General features: G+C 36.3%; 1 long non-coding RNA gene across 1 annotated transcript in view; it reads right to left on the bottom strand.

Annotated features, from left to right (window-relative positions):
- LOC112658651 (uncharacterized) overlaps positions 1 to 27869 on the bottom strand; it is a 165730-nt gene that overhangs the window by 46442 nt on the left and 91419 nt on the right. The window contains exons 2-3 of the long non-coding RNA XR_003135862.3: positions 20452 to 20510; positions 20279 to 20378 (exon numbers count right to left, since the gene is read on the bottom strand). This is a non-coding gene — a long non-coding RNA (uncharacterized LOC112658651). The remainder of the gene's footprint in view (positions 1 to 20278; positions 20379 to 20451; positions 20511 to 27869) is intronic.

Here is a 27869-nt window from a genome sequence, read left to right as displayed (position 1 = left end):
TGTTTGCTGCTCAAACATTGTGAAGAAGGCTAACATAGAGCTAACTTTACTTATTAAAGGGGATAGAAGGTTTGGGAATAAGTAGAAAGTTATAAAAAATTCTCATAGCTTTTCAGTTAAATCTTTCTTACAGAGGATTGTGATATTTGAGCCTCATGACTGTATACTTTGCTTTAAAAAAGGATCTTGAGGGCGGCCATGGTGGCTTAGCGGTTTAGCTCCGCCTTCAGATGAGGGTGTGATCCTGGATCCAGTCCCATGTGGGGCTCCCTGCATGGAGCCTGCTTCTCCCTCTGCCTGTGTCTCTGCCTCTCTCTTTGTGTGTCTCTCATGAATAAACAAATAAAATCTTTAAAAAATATAAAAATAAAAAAGGATCTTGATTACTATTTTATTTTCCAAAGCATCTTTAGTAGATAAATGCTGTAAATATAAATCACAAACTTGCTGCAGTGTGTCTGTAGCACATTATTTTTTTAAGACTTCTTATTTAATGTATACCAAGTGGGCACATGGGAAAGCAAAGAAGTGGTTTTACCAAAAAAGAATTGTGGGAGAGGAGGATTTGATGGCAATATCAAATATTAAGTGCTATTTTCAACAAAATTTTAGATATAACTGGTGATGGGCATTAAGGAGGGCATAAAGGAGGTAATGCAATGAACACTGAGTGCTATGCTCAAATGAAGACTTATTGAAAACTACATCTGAAACTAATGATGTGCTATATGTTGGCAAATTGAACTTAAAAAATATATGAATAAGTAAATAAAAGTCAAATTCAATTGGTTCCTGAAACTCAATACCTCACACATAGTAGATATAAGCAACTTAATGGAAAAGTACTACTTAAGATAATGCAAACACTTAAATATGGGAATTTTATTAGAAAGCCTACACGGAATCTCAAAGAAATTACATGTCAATCTTTTAGAATTCCTTGCTTTTAAGCAAAAGCTTGACAAAATTTTACAGGAAACATAGATCAATTTGTCTTTTGTTTCAGCAGTTGCTATTATGCTAAAATGCATATATGAATTACTATTCTCATTGCTTTAAAGTTCAAAATGTACTACAAAATACCATTGTAATCTACTTGGTCTTAAAATGTAAAAATTAATACAATAGTGTAAATGAGGGGAAAGGATGCTGTGCATTGCAGGTAACTTTTTTATGTTTACTTTTTTTTTGAAATAAGGTAATATTGGACTTTCTGGTTAAAGACATTGAAATAAGGATTTTTCTGTCCCTATGTACATATTAAAACCAACTGCAAAAAAGAGGAGGATGAGAAATAACAAACTTTTCTTTGATGAGATTAGAAAATACTCCAAACTCTGGAATGAAAAATAAACACAAAACTGCTAAGTGCAGTAAACAGTGGGCAGACAGTGTTTAGTGCACTCACATCCCAAGTAAGTGTGTGTGTGTGTGTGTGTGTGTGTGTGTGTGTGTGGTGGGCACAGGGGATGCCAAGAGGCAAACTTGTCTCTTCAGTCTCAAATAAAAAGTGCAGAGTGCAAGATTCTCATAGTTGGCAGCCTACATAGCCTGAGGTGCAGGGTTTGGTGTTTTATGAACCATGGAAGATTCCCTGAACTCTATTTAACTCCCAAGATTAGAGATGTAGGTGGAGGCTAAATGTTTAACTCAGGGTAGGATCTTATCTGGGATACCACATTACATTTAATTATCATGTCTCCTTAGACTCCTATTGGCTATGCCAGTTTCTCAGTTTTTCCTTGTTTTTGATGACCTTGACATATTTGGAGAGTTCTGGTTAGATATTTTGTAGAATGTTTCTCAGTTGAGAGTTGTCTTATGATTAGATTGAGGTTATAGGTTCTGAGGAAGAAGTGCCATTCTGATAATACTGTATCAAGGGTACATCAACATGGTTTGTTACTGTTGATATTAATCTTGATAACCTGGCTGAGGTAATTGTCAATTTTTCCACTACAAAACTTCTCTTTTTCCTCCCTTTTCATAATGTATTCTTCAGAAGGAAATTGCTATCTTAAGGTGTAGTTGCCTCTCCTCAAAGGAAGAATCTACACAAATTATTTGGAATTTTTCTGCATGGATGACTTGTCTGTTCTCCATCCATCCATCCATCCATCCATCCAGTCCATCAATTTATATCAATATGGACTCATGCTTATTTCATTTATACTTTAGGTTATGATTTAATACTATTTGTGTTGTAAAAATTGTTTCATCATTGGAACTCTTTCAATTGGCTCATGTCTTTTTGACATATCTCATCATTGTGGGGTTTTTATTTTTTAGCACTTTTTATTTTCTGGTATTACAGAGTACTCCAAGTTCTTTTGTAAATTTCTTAAGAGAATGGTAATAGAAAACAAAATCTAGGACAAGATGTGCTCATTGTTACTAAGATGTCAATGCTTCTAGGCCTTCTCAGGTATGGAATGAAGATATATGTGTGTGCCTGCTAACCCATACTTATATCTACATCTATATATTTCTCTATATATCCAGATGTATCTACATATTAAACTAGACATGAATTCATTCTGATGATTTCAACTACAATCCATTACCTTATGGATCATTCTAGACTTCTCTCCTTGCTTGTCTGTAATCTCCTACTTCAAAAGTTATACACCTGAATCCTACTATCTGCTTTTAATTTACTTAACTGTTCAATTCCAGTGTATGTGCATAGTGATTCCAGAATTGTTTATAGAACTCTAATGAATACAATTTTATCAGAGTATAGTGCTTCTGTGAAGCACCTTATTCCTTTAGTTTTAGAGAATCTACTCATTTTCAAAGTTACTTAGGTCAGTGTATTTTCCCTCATTCCCTTCAATGAGGTTGTTTCATATATTTATAATATAGTTAGATCATTTTGTTGTAGTCTGCATTTCATCGTGGGATCCCCTTATAATATAAATGACTATTTTAATTGTATAGTTTAAAAAATTAAAATATATGTATTTAATATCTTATTTATTTATTTGAGAGAGAAACAGAATGCATGAGCAAGGCGAGGGGCAAAGAATCTCAAGCAGACTCTGCACTGAGCACAGAGCTGGATGCAGGCTGGATCCCACAACCAAGATTGTGACCTGAGCCAAAACCAAGGGTCAAATGCCCAGCTGACTGAGCCACTCAGGCACCCCTTTAATTGTATATATCAAAGTTCAGTCTTTGTACTGTAAAATTTTTTTTTTTTTGTGTACTGTAAAATTTTATGGGTTTTGACAAATGCATGATGCCATGTGTTCACCAGTAGAATATCATACAGAACAGTTCTCTCATTAAAAAATCCCCTGTGCTTTACCTATTTAACCCTCTCTGTCAAGCTCCTGAACTCTTGGCAGCTACTGTTTTGTTTACTGTTTCTGTAGTTTAATAATGGAATCATACAGTGTGTAGCTTTTTCAGAATGTTTTCTTTCACTTTGCACTATGCACTTAAGATATGCACCCATGTCTTTATATGGCTCAATATCTCTTATAGCTTATTTTATCATTAAATAATATTCTGTATTTTATCACTGAATAATTATATCACAGTTTGTTTATCCATTTACCTATTGAAGGACATCTTGGTTGTATCCAGGTTTTGGCAGTTTGAATAAGGCTGCTATCATCATTTACATAAAGGTTTTTGTGTGGACATAAGTTTTTAAGTCAGATGGGAATATGAGTACTGGGATACCAAGGAGTGTGATTGTTGTATTATATGATAAGACTATGTTTACCTTTCTAAGAAACTGCCAAGCTGTCTTCCTAAGTGGTTGTAACATTTTGAATTGCCACCAGCAATGAATGAGTGCCCCCGTTGTTCCAATCCTCACCAGTAATTGATATTGTTAAATTTTGGAATTTTACCCATTCTCAGAGCTATGTAGTAGTATTTCCTTGTTGTTTTAGTTTTCACTTCCCTAATCACACTTGATGTTGAGCATCTTTTCATATGCTTATTTGCCATCTGTACATCTTCTTTGGTGAGATGTCTGTTCAGATCTTTTGCTCATTTTTTAATTGGGTAGTGTTTCCCTTTTCTTATCTTGCAGATTCTTTCTTGGGCCTTAGCTTGTTCTTTTTCTGGTTTCTTCTCTAAGTGAGGAAATGCCAACCAGGCCTGATATTTGTATTCAACTAGTGTAGGATTCCCTTGGCCCCCTTCACCATTCACCTAGGACTTGGAGGAATGTCTTTGGCTCTTAGAGGGCATGTGATTTATAGAGCTTACTAGTTACTTACCTGCTGTGTATCTGCTGGGCTGGAAAAGAACTTGTTTCTGATTTCTTGCCTGATTCTGTTGTATGTGAAGAGAAATTACTCTTGATAATTTGAACCCATCTGTGTTTTCCCCTTGTCTGACCTCATGTATGAGAAACCACCAGAATCTATCATTCCCATGGCTCCTCTGTCATTTCTACTCCTTCTTCCTATGGACAGCACACCCTAGGTGCAATCAATACACCTCGCTTAATTTTTACTCCTAGATGCACTGAATTACTTAGACTTTCAGTCTCTAAAACAGATGAAGAAAGAAAGTTACTGAAGCATGGGATGAAGGATATTTCATTGAATACTTTAGAAAACAAGTATCCCAGTACGAGTGTAATTGCTAGTTTTTGCAAATATCCTGCATCTCCAAGGACAGTGATGCAGTGGAAGAAAGAAAAATCTCACTAAGCATGACAACTCCCATTATTAATCTCTTAAAATGTGCCTGGCACTTTGCTGAACAATATTGTAAATGTAGGGATCCCTGGGTGGCTCAGCAGCTTAGTGCCTGCCTTTGGCCCAGGGCGTGATCCTGGAGTCCCAGGATTGAATCCCACATCGGGCTCCCTGCATGGAGCCTGCTTTTCCCTCTGCCTGGTCTCTGCCTCTCTCCCTCTGTGTCTCTCATGAATAAATAAAATCTTAAAAAAAAAAAGAAAAAAATATTGTAAATGTATTACTACATTTAATTCTTAATGCAACCCTCTAAGATAGGAATAACAGATAAGGGGATATAAAACTTAGGGAAATAGCTAAGGACACAATGCTAGTAAGTATCAGAGCTGGGATTAAAACTGAGGACATTCTGACCCCAAAACCCATGTTCCCAACTGATGTTTTCTTCCTTCTTATTGAGCCTTGCTCTTCTGGGTCAGGTCCACAGTAATGCTTCATTCACTCAGTGAGATTTCTCTTTAGAGTCTGGAAATAGTGGTTAATATTCATATTTCTGATTCTGTAATAATTTTATATTTTAATGATTAAGAAATTTGAATGAACTATGAGTTGCTCATGAATTGCCATTTTTATCCGTCTGTACAATTGACATTAGAAAAAATCAATTATAAAAACAGATTTCAATTCCTAAATTACAGTCCACATTTATGAACTACAGAGCACCTCACTGCTGTGCTTTATTTCAATAAAGATACTGTAAATATTTTCAATTGATATAGCACCTTTCATTTGAAAACTTTACTGTCTCTATGTCATTCATAAATCATCAAGCCATTTTGGGAAGCAGGAGAATTACTTAATACATGACCCTCATTAATTTGAAGTTGAATGTTGAATTCTCTGATATTTTAAAATCTTTCCATATTCATTAATAGAGAACAAAACAAAACAAAACAAAGCAGTGATTTTCCAAAACAGGAATGAGGCTTAAATGTCTGAATCCTTTTAAGTGGCTCCTCTTTTCTTCTATCTTATCTCCCAAAAACATTAAATAAACGTTTTTTGAAAAGTTAAAATAGGGCAGCTGGGGTGGCTCAGCAGTTTAGCCCCACCTTCGGCCCAGGGTGTGATCCTGGAGACCTGGGATCGAGTCCCACATCGGGCTCCCTGCATGGAGCTTGCTTCTCCCTCTGCCTGTGTCTCTGCCTCTCTCTGTGTGTCTTTCATGAATAAATAAATAAAATCTAAAAAAAAAAAAAAAGAAAAGTTAAAATAAATATATCACTTGGATTTCTGGGATAGAGTGTTGACTTTGGCCAACATAGCATATTATGTTATTCCTATTGTTATTTTAGTATAGGACTTCTCTTCTTATACCTAGATCATTGCAATAATCTTCTAATGGGTCTACCTATCTATGCTGTCTTTTCATATGTGCATTGTTGTGTTGTTAATTTCACTAATCACAGCTGGCGGGGGGGGGGGGGGGGGGGGGGGGTCTCTTTCACATTCTGAAGGGGAAACACAGATCTAATCTCACATCCCATGGAGACTGCCTATCATTTGAAGTCAAGACAGCCCTGGATTAGAATTCTGTCTGCTTCACTGAATTAAACCTAAGCAAGGTAATTTAACCCAGCTAAGCTTTAATTTCTTATTCTTTGAGGAAACCTTGAAAGGTTGCTGAAAAATTCAATGAGATTTTTTTTTTTAAATTAGTTTAATTTCCTTATCCACAACTGGCTTCTACAGAACATTACAGCTTTGTTTCCCAAACTACTAGCTGCATTAGCTACCATTTTTCAAACAAGTTTTGTCTCTTCCTGGTTCTTATTCTATCATGTGTTTTCTCAGACTGGAATACACTTGACTCTATAGTTTCGTCTGCTGAAGGTATCTGTTCTTTCCTTGTCCAGTCTAGCTGCTAACATGGAGGATCTTCTTCTGGTGGCTTAGCACCATCATTTCCTAAGCTTGATGAAACTAATTTAAAAAAAAAAAAAAGCTAAGATCCTGGACAGAGCAGGCCATAAAAGAATACACTCCTCATCCTAGTGATATATGTGTGGTAACTTACAGGTATTCAGCCTATTAAGCCATAGACTTATCTGAACACCCACCAAATTTCTCCAGTATGCAAAATTGGGATTCTGTATTGGTTTTTTAACAGCACTGTAATTGTTCCTAAATGTTGGGAATGCCATCTTAGCCCTGGGCTCCAGTACTCTTGACTGGGATCCTGATGCTTCTTAATTCTTGATAGCTCTGGAGGAATGTCACTATCTCTCGTTGGCATCTTCATCTGCAAAAATCAACCCACACATGATATCACACCTAACTTATCTAGGTATCCTCACTTGAGAAACTCATTCTACAAACTACATTCAGGAGTGGATCACAATTCTGGTATCTACCATGCCTCTTTGGACATTACAATTTTGACTTCTGGCTTCACAGAAACAAACTTTACAGCCAACCTATTTTTTTTTTTTTTTTTGCCTTTCCAGGTATTCCTAATTATTCTCTGTCTTGTCACTGAGAATTGAGATCCTAGTTTGCTTCATAGCTATAGTCAGAAACAACTCATCAATGAAAGCTAGCTCAAATGCTTCTAGAACTCTCCTTCCACCCTGATATTCATATATGAGCCCTAAGCTCCTTCATTCAACAAATATTTATTGAGCATCTAGTATGTGCCAGACACTTAGGATTCAGCAGAGAAAAAAAAAAAAAGAAAGCACAGTACCTCTGTCTTCATTGAGTTTTGTTTACATGACTTGTTGATTTTCAGATTGCCTTTTTATTAGTTATTTGTAAATATTATAATAGAAGAGCAGAAGCCAAATTATTTTGTCTAACCCCACCTGTAGTGGGTTGATTGGTAGACCTCCGAATGTATGTCCATGGTCTTAACCCCCAGAACCTATGAATGCGACCCTATTGGGAAGGGTCTTTGCAGATGTAATTAAGTTAAAGATCTGGAGTTAAAATCATCCTGGATTATCTGGATGGTCCCTAGAGCCAATGAAAAGTATCTTTATAAGAGACAGAAGAGAAGACACAGACACAGAGAAGGGGATCTTGTGAAGATGGAAGCAAAGATGGGAATAAGGTAGCCACAAGGCAAGGAATACCTGGAGCCACCAGATCTTCCTGGGAGAGGCAAGGAAAGATTCTTTCTTAGAGCCTTTGGAAGGAGTGCAGCCCTGCTGACACCTTGATTTCATATTTCTGGCCTTCTGAACTGTGATAGAATAAAAATTCTACTGTCCTAGGCCCCCATTTGTGATAATAGTTACAAAAGCCACAGGAAACCAATATATCAGCAAACTTTGCAGTTGACCAGGGCTAGTTAAGATCCTTAGAATTCATAAATACTAAAAAGATTATAGTCTCCTTTCTTCCATCCCTAGGTTGCAACACACAATTTAAAATAAAATAAATTAAAAATAGTAAAACCCAAATATGCATGCTGAAATTAAAATAGTTCCCTTTCAGCTTTTACAATTATAAAATTCTGTAGAGTTCATAAGGTATGATTTGTTCTTTTGTTTTTGTTATCAGCATAAGAGAAATAATAAGCCACCCTATAGGGTTATTGTGGGGATAAAATGATACAACATGTGAAAATGCCTTACATCATGCCCATTACTTAGTAAATGTGCTTCTGTATATTTTAGGACTGGTAATAAAGTAGTGGCAAGGGTATAATGAAGACTTGAGACATACTTTGATTTGTTTCTTGGCTCTCTCTGCTGACTCAGAGGTTCTAGATCTGTGCATTAGAAACGTGAGATAATTGTCCAGATAATTTGAATTCACATAGCCCTCCAGATCATTGTTCAGAAATCATTCTACCATCTAGCTGGCACTTAATGCATCTGAAAGCTCTTCATTTTTGTACCGTGGTTTTTCCACTCACCAAATTAGGTCATTTGTGACTTTGTCATTGGGATCGTAGGGCCATGAGGCAAGATGTAGTTGCTGTTACTCCCAAGAAACAGATGGTAATATGTTAATTAACTGGAATTAAAATAAAAACTTTAAAAAAAGAAACAAATGGTAAAATAATTTTCCTTGAGAGGATTAGAGGAAAGTAAGCAAGAACTTTCTCCTTGAGATGTTTCCAGGATTGTAAGTGGCTGATTGAGTGGCTGTGAGCCATGTGTGGGCCTTAGCATTTCTTCCAAATGAGAGTGAAAATAACAGAATTTTGGGAGGAAATTTTTCACACTGTCAATTATATCTTACCTCCTGGAGAGAATAACCAGATAGACTCCATTGACAATATGTAAAAGAAGCATTTAAGTGCCATTGTGTTGTCCCTAGAGCTTTAGTCCCTCATAATACTTCCTCAAGACTATAAAAACATCTTCAAAAATTATTTTACCTTTTTGTTAATTAAAAGAATGTTTTGACCTTTTTCAAAGAGCTGCTCCCTAGAATATTCCTTTTAGCTGAAGTCATACTTTACTCTGGCCTTCCAAACAACCTAATTTCTATGCAAACAGGTTTCCTCATACTCATTTGAAAGTTGGGAAAATAACAGGGTTTTTTTGAGCCACAAAGTTATTTTCTGGATTGACTTCCAATTGAATTAGATCAAACAGACTGGGACTGTGATCACTAACAGGCATTCACATATCTGCTTTATCCCTAGGCAAATGCTATACATTTTTTATGTACTCTAACAAATTTTTGGTGTTCAATTTTCTGTATTCTAAGTTAAGCATAAGCTCAGTCTTAGTAGAACTTAGTAGCTACTATAATCATGATGTATACTTGTTATTTATAGCAAGTGTCTGTTCTGATTGACTGGTGCCCATTTTAGATATTTGGAATATCACCCTTGTTAAACAGCCATCATTTAAGACTGATATGTGGAATAAGTGCTTATAAAATACATAAAGTATTTAGAAAGTACCACAATGTTTGGGAAACATTTATTTCCTATAATGTGGTGAATCAAATCTCAGTCTTTGGAAGAATGGGAAAACTAGTGGGCAGTATTATGCCGTATAATCATGCATGTTTGTTCCTCCATTTAGTTTAGATGATAGTTATTGGGAGAGAAAATCTGGCATGGGCCTTGAGCTTCCTTTTACATTCTTGCTGGGTATACCAAGAAGGCAAGGCTTTTCCCACTCTTTAACAGACCATTTATCAGAGTTGTGTTTGCAGCAAGGAATCTTGAGAGATGAGGTACCATATTCCCCAAAGTCAAGGCTGGCTTACTGCTGTTTACTACAAAAGTGGTGAATCCCCAAGCTTAGCATTTCTGTCTTCTAAATGCAAGCCATTTTGTTTGCAGGCATCCATCATGAGCCCTTTGAGTTGCCCTCATGAAACTTGGGAGCATGAGGACCTGAAGCAAGTAGCCATGAAGCTTGCCACTACTTTTACTGTGAGTAACAGAGTTCTTTGCTTCCAACTCAGGGACCTCATGCATCCAAGAAATAGTAACATGCTCATTTGTTAGTAAGTAGGGTAAAATTTTAAGATCCCACACTGTTCCTAGTACCCTGGATATATTTCTATTTCTACCCATGAAACAGGTCCTATAAGGTATATCATTTCAAGCAATTTGTGACCATTATCAGTATAGAATCTTGGGTTTTGTTCTGTGTCCTCTAATAAGTGAATAATCTTGAGTAACTTTTTATTCCTCTGGGACTCTTTCTTCATCTATAAAATTAGAAGGTTCAACTAGATCAGTATTTTTCAAATATCCTCTAGAGAATCCATGGCCAATCATTTTGAGGACCCTGTCATGTGCCCCTTAGTGAGGCTGTTGGATAGTCAGAGGCAGGGATATGGTTGTGTTGACTGGCCTTGGCTTCTACCTTCAATAGGGCCACTGCTATGCTGTACTTGCTGTCCATTGTCAGTGCCTTTCACATTTCCCTGAGCCACCATTTCCTTTGTTGTTCTCCCCATACTTCTAAACTTTCCCATTTCCTGTTTCTCAAGCAGAAAAATGCAGACAATCAGAATTTTCCCTCTTGATCTCTTGACCACTAACTGTTTTCTGGGTACTACTAAGGAAAGAAGAGAAGAGTAGGTTCTCCGCTCTCAAATTCCTTCACCTACCTGCAATTGAATCAGTCTTTCTAGGGTTTGACTGCTGGCAAGGCACATGGCCCTGTCTCAGGGACTCTTGCTTTCCAAGACCATGGGATATTTCACTTAAACAGAAAAGCTGGCTCTTGCTGGGATGATCAACTGTATTGATTTTCCTGTGACTGAGGGTGTTCTTAGAAGATGAGATTTTCATTTTTTAAACCAGGATAGTCCTGGGCAAACCAGGCAAGTTGGTTGCCCTAATAAACCTCTAGAACTTTATGGTATAAGTTTATATCATAAGATCCTCAAAAAACTGGGGTTTTTAAGCTCAAAAGTCAAGATTTGGACTTTTTCCCTGGATTTTTCTCTAACATTCATATCCCAAGGAAGAAAAGAAAATAGTGGGGAATGTTGGCTAACATAAAAAGTATTATTCTCTTTAATAATTTATAGACTAAAGTGGTTTTATTATGATTTTTTGTAATGAATTCCCAGGTAGTTGGGCTGAAAATATTCATGAAAGTGCTTAGAGTAAAACCTGATATAGAAAAGAATAAAGACAGTAAGAGAAAGAATGTATATATACATTGTAAAAAGCAACTGTTAGGAAATAAAATTAAATATGAATAATAGTGGTTAATTCTGGGTTTTAATTTTTTAATATATATACTTCTTTGTGTTTCTAATTTATTATACATAAATGTTACTTTTATAATTGGAAAATCTTCATTAAACAAAGTTTAAAAAATGAGAAAGAAGAAAAGATATGTCAAGGCCAGAGTGTCGAAGACTATGTCATGAAGGGTTAGGATTCCATGCTAGAGACAATGGGAATCCATTGGTGATTTTTAAACAAAAAAATAACTTATACTGGATTAGAGAGAATTCAAGATTAGATTTTCAAAGGATCCTGGTGATACCTAGGGAGGTAGTGTCCTGACTGAGATATTTGGATAGAAACAGTGGTCTTTTGCTTTCAAAATCAAAAATAGAAGGACAGGCCTTCAGACAGGTTACTTGAGATTCACTTGAGGCAGAAGACCCAGCTCAGTGCCTGCCAAATAATTTCAGTTAGGTGAGCACTTCTTTCTCCTACTTAAGGGAGCTGCCCTTTTCTTCATCAAAATCATTTAAAGGTCAGCTAGAGCACTTGTTGAATTTGTCAATCTCCACTGCCTCTGAATTCCTGGTAATCTGTAGGTTTCTGTGTTGAGTGACCTTCTTTCTAAAGACAGAATTTTATGACTTTGATTTCATGTAATTAGTTGTACTCATTTGCAGTGATATGCTACTATAATGCAATGAGAAATTATGCAAATAAGCATGGGATATTTTTTTTCTTTGTCTTTCTTTCTTTCATTATGTACATATCTTGGAGTTTGGGATATTATGTACCAAAAAGAGAATTTGAGTAAAAAAAATATAAAAGGACTTCATCAAAAAGTGTTCATAGGGGCACCTGGGTGACTCAGTCAGTTAGGTATCTGCTTTTGGCTCAGGTCTTGCTCAGTCAGTTAGGTATCTTGGCTTTTGATCTCAGGGTCCTGGGGTTGAGCCCAAAGTCAGGCTTTCTGCTGAGCAGAGAGCCTGTTTCTCCCTGATACTGCTCTCTGTCAGTATCTCTGTCTCTCTGTTGAATAAATAAATAAAATCTTTTCAAAAGTGTTCATTGCTACATTAATTAATGTGACTCAATACCATAATATGAGCGTATTATGAATCAGGCTAAGAAGTGCTACTTAGTTCTCTCTGGTATCATTTAGGCATGAGATTTCAGGGATTTAAGGTATGTGCTAAGATAACATGCTTTTGACAACTCTATGAATCTGTGAATCACCAGGTTTTTCTGAGAGTATCACTGGCTTCCATCTGCAGAGTTTAAGGTACATCACTGTATTGCATGGCTCTTTGCTGTTCTGCATTTTCAACAAGCAATGTCCAAAAGGAATTTCCCGTCTGCTGCTTGCATATCATGTTGTTGTCATCTTACTAAAACATGAAATGATTTAAGCTTCACAGCTGTTATTGTTTTCAATGGAGCAGCTGCCCCACACTTTCAGGCACAATGCCAGGTGCACAAAGAGGCTATCTATGCAAATTACAGTGAGAAATTGAGTGATAATCTGGTGGATTTGATCATTATAGACAACCAGTATAAATAATTCAGATGCAAATAATGCAAAGTTATTGTCACTGGCCAGAGTGATGCAGTAAATTGATGCTTTTTTTTTTTTTTTTTTAAGATTTAAATGCTTTTATTTACATATGTGGTAAATACTGTCCCCTACTAAAAAACAATGACATTGCCTTTCAATCGGTCAAACTTATTTAAAAAATTAATGTATTTCTTTTCTATATCATGTGTGGACATGGTACAGGATGCAGGATGTAAACATCAATTTAATAGACATTATTAAATAATTTTGCATATATGCACAATCTTGGCTAAATGGTTAAAATTACAGGTGAGCATTCAATGTGGGCACATGGATATTTCATGTACACCAATGTGTTTAACAGAAAATGTGTCTGCACTGGTTTCTGGAAACATCTTGGTTTCTGTGAATCTTTAAATACCCAATTCCAAATCTTCCAGCTCCTGGAGAAGGGCTTTCTCTTTTTGAATTTTCTCCAACTGATTTTTTTCTAGCTGGTTTATGTGATTTCGAACTTAGCCTAAGTGATCTACCTAACTAAATTCTCAAAAGGGTAATGTATGAACCCAAATGCCAGTTTAGAAATTTATAATGGGAACCACATTTCTTTTTTTTTTTAATTTTTTTATTTATTTATGATAGTCACACAGAGAGAGAGAGAGAGAGGCAGAGACACAGGCAGAGGGAGAAGCAGGCTCCATGCACTGGGAGCCCGATGTGGGATTCGATCCTGGGTCTCCAGGATCGCGCCCTGGGCCAAAGGCAGGTGCCAAACCGCTGTGCCACCCAGGGATCCCAGGAACCACGTTTCTTGCTGGTAGATTCTCTCTTGGTAGGAAGATCTATGTGTGAAACTATGTACTATAATCAGAAAATTTGCTTATAATTATATTATTGACAATGACAATCAGTTATTATAATGGACAGTGATCCCAGTTATGGAAGTAAAACTGCCCAGTGATAGATCCAGGTTTTGAATCCAGAAAACATGAGCACGGAGCCACTTAAGCATTATAGCATGTTGTCTGGAACATTTTTCTTTATTAGTTTTAGTCTTCCCGAATTCTATTTTATGCACTTATTTTTTTAATTTAAATTGAATTAATTAACATATAGTGTATTATTAGTTTCAGAGGTAGAGTTCAGTGATTCATCAGTTGTATATAATGCCTCGTGCCCATTTTATCATATGCCCTCCTTAATGCCCATTACTCAGTTACCCTAGCCCCAAGCCCTTCTCCCCACCATATTTTACAGACTTCTATTGCCTTGAGTGTTTTCTAAATCTGCATCCCAGATTTATACATATTTACAAAATCCTGAATCATGTCTTCAAATGGCAATTTACTTGGATTTTTTCCATGTTTCAATTCTCAGATATTAAGCTGCTCATAAATTTTGAAGGCTCTTTACTTTGGGCCCTCCAATATGAGGGTTTTGGAAAACAATCAGTAAAGACTGTAGTCACTTGGTGGAGACAGACATCACTATGGGCTAGAATATGAATGAGTGGGAACATGATCTGGACCTTTAAAACTGGCATTCTGAAATGCAGGAAGAGAGCCCCAGAGACCATGACAAAATTTATTTGCCTGGGTGAAAAGTTAATGCTGCAGAGATACCCAGATGAAGTTAAAAGTATGTGTTGGGGCCAGATTCTTAAATGCCAGGATAGTAAGCATGAATGTTTTTTAGCAAGTACTAGGCACCCTTGAGAGCTTTGGTTTAGAGGAATGACATGATCAATCCAGGGCTTGACAGAAAAATAAATTAAACCTCATTTAATAGAAAGGAGAGATGGAAAACAGAGCCGAGAGAACAGATAGGAGGCTAAAATAGTAGTCCAAATGGAAATAAAAACAAAATGGGCCCCAAGGAAGGTAATAGAGACTGTATTAGTTTCCTTTTGCTGCTGTAACAAATTAGCACAAATTTAGTGGCTTAAACCAACACAAATTTATTCTCTTAACAGTACTGGAGTTCAGAAGTCTAAAATAAAAGTGCTTGCAAGACAGTATTTCTTCTGCACACTTCAAAGGGAAACCTGCCTCCTTGTCTTTTCCAGCTATAAGAGGCCATATGATTCCTGGGCTCATGGCCTCTTCTTCCATCTTCCAAGCCTGTTGCTCCAACCTCTGCTCACTTTGTTCCATATCCTCCTGCACTGAATCTTTCTTCCTTCTCATGAGGACCCTTGTGATTCTGTTGGGCCTACCTGTATAATCTGGGATCCTCTCCCCTTCTCAGGATTCTTAATTTTTTTTTAAAGATGTTTAGGGCATCTTTTTAAAAAAATATTTTATGTATTTATTCATGAGAGACACACAGCGAGAGGCAGAGACAGGTGGAAGGAGAGGCAGGCTCCTCGTGGGGAGCCCAATGCGGAACTCGATCCCAGGACCATGGGATCATGCCACTGAGCCACTCAGGAATCCCTTAGGATCCTTAATTTAATCAGATGTACAAAGTATTTTATAACATGCAAAGTAACATTCACAGGTTCTGAGGATTGAGATATGGACATTTTGACAGGGAGGCACATTATACAGCCTACAACAGAGATAGAAAAATATGCAAGTCTGGCTCCTGTCTCAGACTACTCCCCCTCAAAGACATTGAATTCCAAAAGAATATGATTACTTCTATCCAAACACACCTTCCTTTCTGCTTGTTAGCTGCTTGTAATTCTGCTCTTTTCTTCGCATAGAATACCTTTCCTCAATATCAGTGGCCTCAAATCCTAGCTCAGATGCTTCTATCTTCCAGAATCCTTCTGCTACCCACTTCATTCTCTCCTTTTCATCCATGTGTTGAGGAAGAATTCTCACTTTCCTTTTTCTTACATTTGTATTTTATTTGCTCTTTTTTTGAATGAAAAACTTTTATTTTGAAATAATTTCAGCCTTGCAAAAATAGCGCAAAGAATTCTGTACACCATTCATTTAGCTTCCCCAAATCTTAATGACTTAAATAGTTATAGCATAATGATCAGAGCCAGAAAATTGGATTGATATACTACCATTAACTAATCCATACCCTTTTTTGAGATTCCAGCAGTTATCCTAGTAATGTCCTTTATCTGGTCCTTCATCTGGCATGCTCCTTTAATTTTCTTCAGAGACAGTTCCCCAGTCTGTTTTTCATGACCTCGAGACTTTTGAAAGAGTCTAAACAGTTATTTTGTAGAATGCCTCTTTTTCTGGGTTTATCTGATATTTGCTTATGATTTTATTCAGGCTATATATTTATATATAGCAAGAATATCACAAAGGTAAAGTGCCCTTCTCAGCGCATCATTATCAAGAGGTAAATGATATCAGTATGTCTCATTACTGGTGATGTTTAATTACTAGTTTAGAATGCTGTCTGCCAGCTTGCCTATTGCTCTTGACACATTTAGCCTTATATTCTATATATTTTTGTCCTGGCGTTTTCAGACTTGGGAGGATCAAAAACTGATTTGTCAATAACACTAAAAGTAACATAGTATCAAGTAATACACACTAAGAACTTATTGTATGCTGGGAACTACATACATTAGTTTGCTTACTCCTCAAACTACCTCTATAAAGTAGACACTTTATCAACTCTGCTTTACCTGGAGAAGACTGACAGATAACTACCTTGAGATGAAGGAATACAATTTGCTTATTTTTTTATGCCACAGAGAACCTAGCACAATGGTTTGCATAAGATAAGGAGACAGTAAATGTTTGCAAAATTAACTTAAACCTGAAACTAAATGGAAGACAGAGCGTTCAGGTTGTGTAATTAATTATGTATGTCGACAAAGGAGAAGTAATCATGGATAATTATTAAGTACAGAATTTTGGGAAGAAGAATTTAAAAAGGCGATAATTTATTTTCAAATGGGCAAAGCTAAGAAAGAAAATGAAATTACTGTTGTCCAGAGTGGGTTCAGAGCAAAGACTTGGTGAAAGAATCACATTTAGAGGGTATTTGGCAGAAGATAATTCAGAAAAGGAGAAAGGGAGTTAAATGTAAATAGAGTAGAAGAAACAAGATAGTATATAGAGTGATAGCAAGCCGATTTTTAAAAGTGGGTGAAGAAAATTAAATGAGGGTATGCATAGGGGCATTATTAAATACCAGTGGATATTTGGGGGAAACTGTGAAAAATACATTTATATGTATAATACATGTAAAAAAACATTTTACAAAGTTGTTGAAGTTTTTTGTTTTATTCTAATTTAGCCAACACACAGTTATCTATAGTAAGGGAAAAAAGAAAAATGTTAAGGTAAACAGAAGAGTGGATAAACTCCATGTAGAATTGACTATAAAGCCCATTGTATACGATTTCTGAGGCAGCACATTTCCCTTTCAATGTTTGCTAGATTTATATGAAGAATAGCTCTTATTTCTTAACACAAAATGTGAGTGGTGAAAAAGAAAGAGAACTGGTGTTTGAAAAGTGGTTGCGTGTTTATATTTGTGGGCTTATTATAAATATAAAAGTGTTTCACATTGTTCGAAATGTAAACTTGTTCTGGCTTTATCTATCTTCAGATTTACAACAAAGAGATCAGATCATTGGACCAGAACTCCGGTCTGGTTTCTATTCTTAGCTTCACCACTAACTTACTGGATAGTGAAACAGGAAAACTTTCAGGGTCTGTATGCCTTGGTTTTCTCACCTCAAAATTAAGAGACTGGCTAGATGATCTCAATTATGCCCTCAAACTAAAACACTATAGACGGTTCTATTGTTTTGGGGATGCTAGCTAAATAACTAAATAATAATTTCATACAAATTTGATTTATTGAATTATTTGACATGTGATTGCTTCCTTAAAGGCAGATTTGCTGGAGAAAAATATAAGTGGAGAGATTCAGATTCATTGCCAGTGCTCATAACATGGTAATTGTGGAATTAACAGTTATAAGAATAGCTTTTTATTTAAAACGGGCTTGGTATTTTCCATTTGTTTGGGGTTTTCTTGGGAATATAGAGGATGGCCCTTGCCAATTAGTTCTCACTCCCGGAGTCCCTGGATGAGCTGCTTCTGTGTGAGAGATTGGTCCTTAAAGTCCAAGGCAGCTGGGAAGAAGGATATTGAAGCTGAGTGCCCAGCAGTCTTTCAAAGGGGACAGATGGAGACCCGTAACTAAAGATGGGAGGATCCTGACAAAGGAATGAAATTAATTTGGATGGGACCCCTGGAGACTGGATAGAGTTAAATAGTCTAACAGTAGGAGGCTTATTTTGCAGCCAGAAGTAGTTTTCTTCTGAAAGAAGAGTCTTTTACACTGGGAAACATTCTTTCTTCTTCCATGGCAATCTCTGTTTGGAGTCTTTATTCTTAACCTTCCCCCTCCTCAATTTTGTCTTTCTTTACTCCCGCCTTCACTCTCTCTCTTCCTTTCTTTTTAACACATCCTTTCATGATTAGATTAATTTGTTTACGCAGAGAAGGGGGTGAATGAGAGTTTGCATACCGGTAAGAACAGGCTTCCTTTCCCAGTGCACAGCGGCCTGAGAACATTGAACTCTCCTTTCTGCCTGGTGGAGTCTGTCCGTAACAAAAGATGACATCCCATCTTAAAAAAAAGGGAAAGCTTCCAAGATCTTTTAAAATTCTAACTAATAAAAATCCTGTTGCAGTGAGGAGAGGGGAGTGTGTGCGTGCGTGCGTGTGTGCGTGCGTGTGTGTGTGTGTGTGTGTGTGTACTGACCCACAGTTCTGAGACTGTCATGGGCAATCTCTGCAGAGGAGCCAGACAATAATAAGGCTCTGCTAAGGACTGATGCCAAGGTGATGGAAGGTGGGAGGAAGCACGCAGGAGCTCTGGTATGGCCAAGACATTATCTTGAAGTAGGGGAGGTAGTCTGAATGGAATATGTTTCTCAAATAGTGTCATTTTGATACTGTCAAGTTCATTTCCCCAGGAAGTGGGAGTCTGGAGTAAGGGTCTAAAAATCTCAATTCTCACCTAAGTTCTGTTCCGTATTGGTGTTTAGCCCTCAGCAAGCTAGTTAACCTCTCTGAGTCTGAGTTTCCTCAAATGAAATTGGCATAGTCATATTTCTCATTTTTTTTGGAAAGGCATAAAATAGATCATTTCTGTGCTTGTGCTTAGAGAGCTGTGTGATATTAAATACAACTTTGAGCATTCAATTGCCATAGGTAAAATGGGAATAATGATACTTAGAGGGTTTTATGAGACTTTAATGAGATAACAGAGCCTGATATAGGAAAATGCTCAATACTTACTTGTTCATTCCCGTTCCCTTACTTTCCCTTGGGTGTTGGCTATCTTGGATATTTGGGACACAATAATAAATTAGTTTCTATTACTGACTTTAGATACTAGCTTAAAACCATAGTTAAGGGTTTGAACTTGCTGAAAATCACATAATGCATTCCAAAGTAAAATGGAAGAGCATTTAATTGGATTTGCTGTGTTTTATATTAGCAATCATTGATATAGCTAATTCAGAGTTGACTCTATATGCACAAATGATTAGCAGAAAAAGTATACAATCATATGATCTCATCAGCTTTCATCAAAACCAACCAGTGCCATGGGGGCACTGACCAATTAGAATGGATTGAAGTAGGGGCTCAGAGGCACCCTACTATGACATGCCAGACATTAACCCTTGAATTGTTGGATCATAGGGAAGTTTAAGGATCTGGGACAGAGGCTGGGGGAAACAGGAAGTCCTTGAAGGGATTTGGGACAGTGAATCTTTATTAACTAGTATGAAGGTATTTTGATATTTTAAAAAGTGGAGGGCTAAACACATGCAGACATACTGAGTACCCCTGCTCATTCAGAACTTCACAATCATCTCATATAAACAAATAAAAATATCCTTACACCACCCATTTTCCCTCCAAACACCAACTCTCAACCAAGTATTTTATTGATTGGCAAATTTCAGAATGGGCTTTCAAGTCACTGAAACATATTCTTTTGGTAAACCAACAGAATGGGGGCAAAACAGGGGAAATCTTTTTAGATGGGATCCCAGATATGTGTGGAACACATGGCTTGTGATAAAAAATATGCATATACATACCCTTCTTTTGACACTTTTGATACTCTTCCATTAATTAGGAATCAATTTCTATAAGCAGTCCTGTGAAGTCTAAACCTATCAATCATTCTATTTTAGAAGGACTTATTTAGTTTATTATGCTGAGGACCAGGGGACTCCCCTAGGAATTAGGATGTGAAGAGAGAAAAGAGATTATTTTGAGGGATGGTTTACTTTAGAAGTGGACAGACATGGTAGCACACTACATTAGGGCATATTCATGAAGCACTCCTGAAGTTACTGGCTGCCTAGGAGTTATGAAAAAGGATTCCCAAGAAGTAGGAGGCATCGAGGCCTTCTCTCTGGTGGCTTACCCTTGGTATACATACCCTGCTTTGGGCATTCATAGCAGCAGATGATAATGTGGGCTCCAGCATTAGAGGGAGACAGTCACATGCACATGACCGTTCTTGTGCTGGGCAGCACTGTCTGCAAATACAGATGATGGAATGGAGTTAAAAGTGTTATTTTTCTCTAATTGCAAACACAAGCATGGACTCACCTATGACATTCAATAGCAGGAACCTGTATTCAGAGGAAGGTCGCTTGATGGAAGGGATCCTACGAAAGAAGGAAGACGGAGTCACAGAGAGCTCTAAGCATAGTTTCAATGGAGAATCTCTTGGAAGATAGTGAATAGCTAACTCATCAACACTGATTTCTGAACCACTGAGTTGCCTAGCTGGGAGGGCAGGATCGCATGAAGAAAACTTGCTCAGCAAAAGAGAACTTGCTAGGATTTTAACCCAAGGCACACAGGTTCCAGCTAAAGACCTCAGTAAACATATATACCAATTTAGTTTTGCAACTGAAGTAAACTGTCATGAAAACTGGTTACAGTTTTAAAGTTCTATTATGCTATCTTCTTTCTTTATCCAGAATTCCTAAAAAACAGAATATTCTGGTTAATGGAATTTTTTAAAGGAATTGCCTTTAGCACTATATACAGATCAATGATTATTAAGAATTAAGTATAATAAAATATACTTAATAGTCCAGTAGTTACTTTGTGATTTAAGAAACTCTTGAAGAACTCATCCTTCCTAAAGCTCATCAAGGGCACCAAGTTTAGGATGTAAAAAATGGTTCTTAATCTGATGTCACCATAAGAATATACTTGAGAAATTGAATTGATTTTTAAATGGCTTTGCTAGGATTTTTTTTCTTCAATTTTCTCAAGCCTCAAATGCAAAAACAGAATAAAAATAATCCAAATCAAATTATGTATGTGTGAATACATGTATACATATGCATACATGTCACCTTAACATATATGCTGAGTAAAAGTATTTTTCCCCAGAATTTTCAGTTTTGAGCTTATTTGACCTAAAAATGGCTTTGAAATGACTTAAGAAACAGGATTTTTCTGATTTCTTTTACTAGAGCAATTTAAAAATAATCAGCAAAGAAGAGTTTCTCAATGGAACTCAGAGCATATAATAAACTTACTTCTAAACTTTCTGTTAGGGTGACTATGTTTGCTTAGAAGAAACCTGCTTCCACATAAGGAAGTTATTTTTTAAATGGAGGTAAATTTGCATACAGTGAAATACATAGATCTTTAGTGTTACAGTCTGATGAATTTTGACATATTTATACACCTCTGTAACTACTACTTTAATCATGATAGAGAATATTTTTACCACTTGAGGAATTTCCTTTATGTGCTTTGCCAGTCAATGCCTGCTACTTTCTCTACCCCACAGCAAATACTATTCTTATTCTTATCAGCATAGGTTAGCTTTCTGTATTCTAGTACTGCATATCTGGTAGATTAAAGATGACCACATATTCTTTGACACTCTTTCCATCAAGACAGGAATCTGTACCCCTAATTTTGAATATAGGAGGACTCTATAAAAACTTAGCTGATAGAAATGATGGAAGTCATGCTGTGCCAACTTTTAGACCATGCTTTATGAGATGGGCAGCTTCTGCTTTCTGAATCTTGGGACACGCCAAGAACCCAGCTAGTGTATTGTGAAGAAGTCCAAGTAGCCCATGGAAAAATCCATATGGAAAGAAATTGAGAACCTTAACCAACAGCCCTGGCTGAATTTCAATATACAAAACCAATTTGCCAGCCATGTGAATGCGCTACCTTGGAAGTGTGTCTGACCGTCCCAGTGGAGCTATGCAGTGCCCAAGTTGCAGATTTGAGATCAAAATACTTAATTTTAATTTCTCTTAAACTGTGAAGTTTTGAAATAGACTGTAATAGATAACTAGAAAATTTGTATAAATTGAATTCTACCATATGTACTTTTAAAAATCTGACTTCTTTAAATACTTTTTAAAAAGATATATCAATTTCATTATGGCTATCAACTTATGAATTAGTAGTTAATTCCTTCTTATTGCTGAGTAGTACTCCATTAACTGACTATGCCATAAATTATTCTTTCTGATGTTGAAGGATACTTGAGTTGTTTCCAATTTTCACCTCTTATGAATAATATTGCTGTGAACACTCATGTACAAGCTGTGTGTGGACATATGTTTTCATATCTCTTGGGTAAATATCGGAGAGTGGGAATACAGGGTCATATGGAAAGTATATACTTAACTATATAAGAAACTGCCAAATCTTTTTCCAAAACCATTACATAATTTTATTGTTCTACAAGCAATGTGTGAGAATTCTTGTTTTTTTTTATATCCTTTGCTACATTCAGTATTGTCAATCTTTTTAATTATAACCATTCTAGTGGGTGTGTAGTGATATCTTATTTTTATTTTAATCTCCATTTTCTTTCTCTTTTTTTGCTTTTTAAGTTTGTATTTAAATTTGTTAGTTAATATAAAGTGTTGCATTAGTTTCAGATATACAATACACGAAACACCATACACCATGACAAGTGTACTCCTGAATCTCCCTCACCTATTTACCCATCCCCCAACCCCCTCCTCCCTGATAACCATTGTTCTCCATAATAAAGAATTAAGAGTCTGTTTTTTGGTTTGTCTCTCTCTTTTATTTTCCCCTTTAGTCTTTTGTTTCTTAAATTCCATGTAGGAATGAAATCATATGGTATTTGTCTTTCTTTGACTGATTTATTTCACTTAGCATTATACTCTTTAGCTCCATTCATGTCATTGCAAATGGCAAGATTTCATTCTTTTTCATGGCTGAATATATTCCATTGTGTGTGTGTGTGTGTGTGTATCTATATCTATCTCACACTTGGGTTACTTTGATATCTTGGTTATTATAAATAATGCTGCTATAAACACAGGGGTGAATATATCCCTTTGAATTAGTGTTTTGTATTCTTTGGGCAAATACTGACTAGTGTGATTGATGGATCATAAGGTAGCTCTATTAAAAAAAAAACATTTTATTTATTTATTCGAGAGAGTGAGAGAGAGAGAGAGAGAGAGGCAGAGACACAGGCAGAGGGAGAAGCAGGCTCCATGCAGGGAACCCGATATGTGACTGGATCCCCGGTCTCCAAGATCACGCCCTGGGCTGAAGGCAGTCGCTAAATTGCTGAGCCACCTAGGGATCCCCAAGGTAGCTCTATTTTCCCCACCCTATATCTATACCAGACTGTCTTGTTTAATGTAGATTTATAGCAAGCCTTGAAATCAGTAATATAAGTCTTCTTCCAACTTTATTCTTTTTTTCAAGATTGTTTTTGCTATTATATATTTGCATGCACGTTTTAAAATCAACTTGTCAATATCTAGATTAAAAAAAAGCTTGCATATATTTTTATTGAGCTTGTGTTAAATCCATTGATCAACCTCTTAACAATATAGTCTAATCCATGAACATGGTATATCTATCTATTTATTTGGATATTTATTTTCTCTCATTAAGATTGTTTTCAGTCCAGAGGTTTTGAGAATCTTTCACTACCTTACTAATTATGTTATTTTAGTTAATTATTTATAATAATTTAATTAATTATTCAAAGGTATCTGAGCATCTATGTTTCATGCACTGTTTTAGGTGCTTCAGACACAGGATGAGCAAGTCCCTTGCTTTCATTCTAGAAGTCAAGACATAAAACAAAATAATATAGTTTCACATCTTAATAAATATTATAACAGAACTAATCCTCTGAATAATAGAGAGTAATGAATGGGTGCTTTTTTTTTTTTTTTTTTTTTTTTTGAGAGAGAGAGAGTGATGGAGTGGGCTAAAGGGAGAGTGAGAATGTTAAGCAGGCTCCATGCCCAATGTGGAACCTGATATGGGACTCCATTTCACAGTCCTGAGATCATGACCTGAGCTGAAATCGAGAGTTGGACGCTTAATCAACTGAGCCACCCAGGCATCCCTGAAGGCGCATCTTTGTTGGAGTAGTCAGGAAGCATCTCTCTGAGAAAGTAACAATTTATCAGAGGCTTAAATAATGTTAAGGAACAAGTCCTAGCAAAAACTTTAAAAAAGAGCCTTATAGGCAAAAAGTCCACAGGCAGAAATACACCTGGTGTATTTCAAATATAGCAAGAAGTTTGTTGGTAATTTTGCAATATGATTTTGAGATATTCTCACTTGATTGCTTCTATTTTCTCAAGGAACAAGACTTGAAATAATTATTTGAGAAAGCATGGAATAAATGTTGAAGAAAGGAGAAGTTATAAAATAGTTCTTGTGAGAAGTGAGAAAGCAATTGTACAAGAGAAATGTAGCAGTATTGCTTGGGCACTTCGAAATGTGGATTATGAACTGGTAAGTAATGATTGTGAATTTTACTGCAGCCAAATTCATCTGTTAGAGAGTAAATGTAGAGGTGGCATGGAGTTATGTTTCACTAGCACTGAATTTTTTTCGTTTTGCTGGCAAGAATGCCAGAGAAGGAGACAAAGGGAAGAGAGTGGACAATACATGCAATGAAGTGATTACAGTGATGTTTTGTGGAATCCAAGATGAGAGAAGTGAAAATATAAAGAGAATTTAAAAATGTGCCAATAGACTTGAGATTCAAACATCTTTGGAGTTCGGATATTAAAATACATGCATTCCTGGCTTTATAGCATTTCACTTCATGGTACTTCACAGATACTGATATTAATTAATTAATTAATTAATTATTTATTTATTTATTTTACAAATTGAAGATTTATGGCAACCCTGCAGTGAGCAAGTCTATTGGTACTATTTTTCCTATAGCTATTGCTCACTTTGTGTCTGGGTGTCACATTTTGGTAATTCCGACAATATTTCAAGCTTTTTCATTATTATTAAATGTGTTTTAATCTGTGATCAGTGATTTTGGATGTTACTCTTGTAATTGTTTTGGGGTACCATGAGCCATGCCCATATAAGATAGCAAAGTTAATTGATAAATGTTATGTTCTGACTGTTTCACCAAGCAGCCATTCCCTCATCTTTCTATCTTTGTGGGCCTCCTCATTTTCTGAAACACAATGGTATTGAAACTTGGCTAATCAATAACCGTCATTATAAGGTTATTGACGTGTAAGTGAAAGGAAGAGTCACATGTCTCCCACTTTAAATAAAAAGTTACAGATGATTAAGCTTAGTGAAAGGACATGTCAAAAGCTGAGACAGTCCAAAAGCTAGACTTGTGCCAGTTATTCAAATTGTGAATGTACAGGAAGGAAAGTAAAAGTGTTACTCTAGTGAAGACATGAAAGGTGAGAAAGTGCAACAGCTCTATTGATGATATGGAGAAGGTTTTAGTGGTCTGGTTAGAAAATCAAACCAGCCTTTACATTTCACTAAGCTAAAGCCTAATCCAGAGCAAAGCCTAACTTTCTTCAGTTCTATGAAGGCTAAGAGGTGAGGAAGCTACAGAAAAGTTTGAAGGTAACAGAGCTTGGTTCATGAAGTTTAAGGAAAAAAGCTTTCTCCATAACATAAAAATGCAAGGTGAAGCAAGTGCTAGTGCTACAGCAAGTTACCCAGAAAATCTAGTTAAGACACTTAACAAACTAAACAACAGATTTTTAATGTAGACGAAATAGCTTTATATTTATAGAAGATGCCATATAGGACTTTCATAGCAAAAAAGAAGTCATAGAAGATGCCATATAGGACTTTCATAGCAAAAAAGAAGTTGATGCCTGTTGCAAGTCAATGTAAGTCAATGCATGGCTTTAAAGCTTTTAAAGATAGCTTACTCTCTTGTCAGTAGCTAATGCAGCTGGTGACTTTGAGTTGTAGCCAGTAGATCATGTACCATTCCAAAAACTCTAGGACTTTAATGAGTGATGATAAATGTACCCTGCCTGTGCTCTAGATAGCGAACAATGAAGCCTGAATGACTACAATCTGTTAACAACATGGTTTATTGAATATTTTAAGCCCACTGTTGAGAACTACTACTCAGAAAAAAAGTTAATTTCAAAAGGTTATTTTTCAGGATCCCTGGGTGGCGCAGCGGTTTAGCGCCTGCCTTTGGCCCAGGGCGCGATCCTGGAGACCCGGGATCTAATCCCATGTCGGGCCCCCGGTGCATGGAGCCTGCTTCTCCCTCTGCCTGTGTCTCTGCCTCTCTCTCTCTCTCTCTCTCTCTCTCTCTCTCTCTCTCTCTGTGACTATCATAAATTTAAAAAAAAAAAAAGGTTATTTTTCACTGACAATGCACCTGATTACCCAAGAGCTCTGATGGAGATGTACGAGATTAATGTTGTTTTCATACCTGCTAACACAACATCCATTCTGAAATCCATGAATCAAGGAGTTATTTTGACTTTTAAGTCTTACTTACTATTTAAGAAATACATTTTTTAAGGCTATAGCTACCATAGATAGTGATTCCTCTGATGGATCTAGGCAAAGTATATTGAAAACCTGGAAAGGATTTATCATTCTAGATGCCATAGAGAACATTCATGATTCATGGGAAGAAGTCAAATATCAACATTAACAAAAGTTTGGGAAAAGTTGATTCTAACCCTCATGGATGACTTTGAAGGGTATAAGACCTTAGTGGGGGAAGTAACTGGAGATGTGGTGGAAAACAGAAAGAGAACTAGAATTAGAAGTGGAGCCTGAAGATGTGAATGAATTGCTGCCATCTTATGATCAAACTTGAAGGGATGAGGAGCTGCTTCCCATGGACGAACAAAGAGAGTGTCTTGAGATGGAAACTACTCCTGGTGAAGATGCTATGAAGTCTGTTCAAATGACAACAAAGGATTTAGAATATTACATAAAGTTAGTTGATAAAGCAATGGCAGGGTTTGAGAAAATTGACTTTAATTTGGAAAGAATTCTACAGTAGGTAAAATGCTATCAAACAGCATCTCAGCTACAGAGAAAGGAAGAGTCATTCATGACAGGAAGAGTCAGTTGATGGAGAAAACTTCGTTGTTGAATTGTTCTAAGAAATCTCCATAGTTACCTTCACCTTTAGCAACTACCACCCTGATCAGTCAGCAACCATCAACACTGAGGCAAGACCCTCCACCAACAAAAAAATTATGACTTGCTAAAAGCTCAAATGACAGCTAGCATTCTTTTTTTAGCAATAAAATATTTTTAAATTAAAGTATGTACTTTTTTTAGATATAATGCTATTGCACACTTAATTGCCAATATATAGTATAAACATAATTTTTATATGCATTAGGAAACCAAAAAATTAACTTTATTTTGTTTATTATGACTTTCACTTTATTGTGGTAATCTAGAACCAAACTCACAGTATCTCAAAGATATGCCCGTACATGATCTGGAAAGACAGAAATTAGTAAACTTTTGACTAAAGATTTGGGAAGTAATGTAGTGAGTAATTGCTAATGAAAATTTCCAAAACATAACCTTGAGAGTGGATAGCTTAAGTGAAAAGGACAAAAAAATAATGTCGAAGATAAGGAAGTCAATGAATGAGAGGCCTAGGTGTAAAATAAATATCAACATACATACAGAGGTCACTAAGAATGCTGACAGAGGTAATGGTGGAGAGTAATGGAGTGGACAACAACTGAAGAGAGAGGGAT

The sequence above is a fragment of the Canis lupus genome, chromosome 12, assembly GCF_003254725.2.
Source record: "Canis lupus dingo isolate Sandy chromosome 12, ASM325472v2, whole genome shotgun sequence".
Classification (NCBI taxonomy): Eukaryota; Metazoa; Chordata; class Mammalia; order Carnivora; family Canidae; genus Canis; species Canis lupus.
Note: the sequence above shows the minus strand (reverse complement) of the source record. Positions and strands in the feature narration are given on the sequence as shown.